We start from the raw sequence: 2,934 nt of genomic DNA on the forward strand, positions 1-2,934 counted from the left end.
GTACTGTCAAGCTTAAGCTTTTTTTGTGTGTAACTTCGGCACGCAGCTCTACAAGAATTGTAACTACATGTGCTAACACAGGGAAAGTTTAATGTAAGTAAAGTTTTTTGTTATAGTGTTGAAGACCGATGGGGAAATAAATACATCAGTTATACGCATTTGATGAACGTGCAGTATTAATATTTACAGAGCTTTCGTTACCAGAGTTGACGTATCGCAGCTTGCGGGCTTTCCTAAATTAACTGCGCACCCTCCGACTCAGAGTTCCAATAGTAAAGTTTTGGCTGGTTTCGTTGTCTACGGGCTGGGATACGTAGCAGCCGCATTACCAGCCAAATACTGCTGAGTCTACAGTATACCATATGAATACACACACGAATGGTCGAAGGTTCTTATCACTCGGCAATTACGAATTATGAAAATAACTTTATAAATGAAAGATTGCAATTAAATAAAATCTGCAGGTACTATCTTAACGACTTTAAATGAGGAGTATGACAGAAGAAGTACTTTTAGAATGTGGTATATTTCTGCAAAACACTTATTGGTGTCGATGGTCCAGCAATTAAATAAAATATAAGTTGAATAACAGGGAAACAATAGATTCCTACAGCAAGTAATTAGTTATGAACAACAACATAGCTCGCGAGACATGCACTTCTAAATGCAGTCGTAGTCGTATATGTCACTTGGCCAATGAACATGTCATGTTCAGTTTGTTCAGGTTCTTACTTACACATCAGAATCTCGTTAGAAAGTGTGTTCTGACTAAAAGTGAACGACAGTTAACGAAATTTGCATTTTAAATCCTTTTTATAGATTGAGCGTAAACTGACCCGCGTTTCGTAGGACGCATTACTGAAAGTTGCTTAGAATGTGCTTAAAGATATTTTCATGTTCAGCACACTCCTAACACAACAGTACGTCTGTAAAAAGTGTATTGTTAATATAAGGCAACAACAATTAAGGAATTTCGTATTTTGTCTCAATTTTTTTAGGGTAGGCGGAAAGTACCCACCCCTTCATCTCCCCTTGGTAATGTGAGTTACGGAAAATACGTTGGTAGTGCTAGATAGACTTAATCTGATTTAGTCACGGGGAAGCCCAGCAACTTCCGACATTAGACCTTCCTTGATAAAGTAGTCTTCAGTGGATTTGAATATCTTAATGACTGAAGCTCGAACACTTTTACCCATAATTGAGGTTCGATCGGAGCAATTTTAAATTTGACCTTAATTTAATCCTACACTTACAGGTATGCTACTAGTCACGTGTTAGTCTTCCAGATTAATCTCTTTTCTTATTTTCAGCAGTATGTGTTTGGAATCGGTGTCCCAGCAAGGAAGCAACTTACATTAAACTGCATGTCATTTCCTCATGTTCAATTGACGAGAAAGGATACTGCATGAATGGTGCAGTTAGAACATATTTTACTTTGCATCCTGAGGGAATCGGGTGAGGTAGCGCAGTCGTAAGACTATGCACTCACATTCTGTAGACGATGGCTCAAATCCTTCCGGTTACTTACAAGGGAACCTCCCCATCGCACCCCCCTCAGATTTAGTTATAAGTTAGCACAGTGGATAGGCCATGAAACACTGAACACAGATCAATCGAGAAAACAGGAAGAAGTTGTGTGGAACTATGAAAAAAATAAGCAAAATATACAAACTGAGTAATCCATGCGTATGATATGCAACATCAAGGAGAACGTGGGCTTAGGAGCGCAGTGGTCCCGTGGTTAGCGTAAGCAGCTGCGGTACGAGAGGTCCTTGGTTCAAGTCTTCCCTCGAGTGAAAATTTTAATTTTTTATTTTCAGACAATTATGAAAGTTCATGCACTTGCACATAATCAACTTCGCTCTCCAAAATTCCAGGACATGTTCAGATTTGCTCGGACATATGCAGGATTTGACGGTCTACACACGGAAAACGTTAAAAACATATGTTTTGACAGAGTACAGGGAAAACTGTGTGACTGTGAAACTGTTGCATTCATTTGTTGCAGTTTATGTGACAAACTCTTATGTTTTCATCACTTTTTTGGGAGTGATTATCACATCCACAAGAAAACCTAAATCGGGCATGGTAGAAAAATCTTTTTACCCATTCGCCAAGTGTACAAGTTAGGTGGGTCGACAACATATTCCTGTCATGTGACGCACATGCCGTCACCAGTGTCGTATAGAATATATCAGACGTGTTTTCCTGTGGAGGAATCGGTTGACCTACGACCTTGCGATCAAATGTTTCCGGTTCCCATTGGAGAGGCACATCCTTTCGTCTACTAATCGCACGGTTTTGCGGTGCGGTCGCAAATCACAGACACTAAACTTATTTCAGTGAACAGAGACGTCAATGAACGAACGGACAGATCATAACTTTGCGAAAAAAAAGAAAGTGAACTTTTCACTCGAGGATAGACTTGAACCAAGGACCTCTCGTTTCGCAGCTGCTCACACTAACCACGGTTTCATCGTTGCATCTGCTCGGGGCGGACGTCATAAGACATTCGTTTAAGTTCGTTGTTGATCGTTTAACTCAAGTTTTTTATTACAGAGGGCAGCTAACCCTCTGACCGAAAACGCTGAGCTACCGTGCCGGCGGCCACGGGACCACGGCGCTCCTGACCGCGCATTATCCATGACAATGCATATGTTGCGCATGGACTACTCAGTTTGTATATTTTGCTTATTTTTTTCATAGTTCCACACAACTTCTTCCTGTTTTCTCGATTGATCTGTGTTCAGTTTTTCAAGGCATCCACTGTGCCAACTTATAACTAAATCTGAGGGGGTTGCGATGGGGAGGTTTCCTTGTTAGATCAAGGCAAATGAAAAGGTGGTTTCTTAAGAAGACTGCCCCGATTTCTCTCCCCATTCTCCTCCTCTCCGAGCTTGTGCATCGCCTCAAATAAATTCATCGTCGACGGGA

Source organism: Schistocerca cancellata, chromosome 7 (assembly GCF_023864275.1).
Source record: "Schistocerca cancellata isolate TAMUIC-IGC-003103 chromosome 7, iqSchCanc2.1, whole genome shotgun sequence".
In the NCBI taxonomy this organism is placed as follows: Eukaryota; Metazoa; Arthropoda; class Insecta; order Orthoptera; family Acrididae; genus Schistocerca; species Schistocerca cancellata.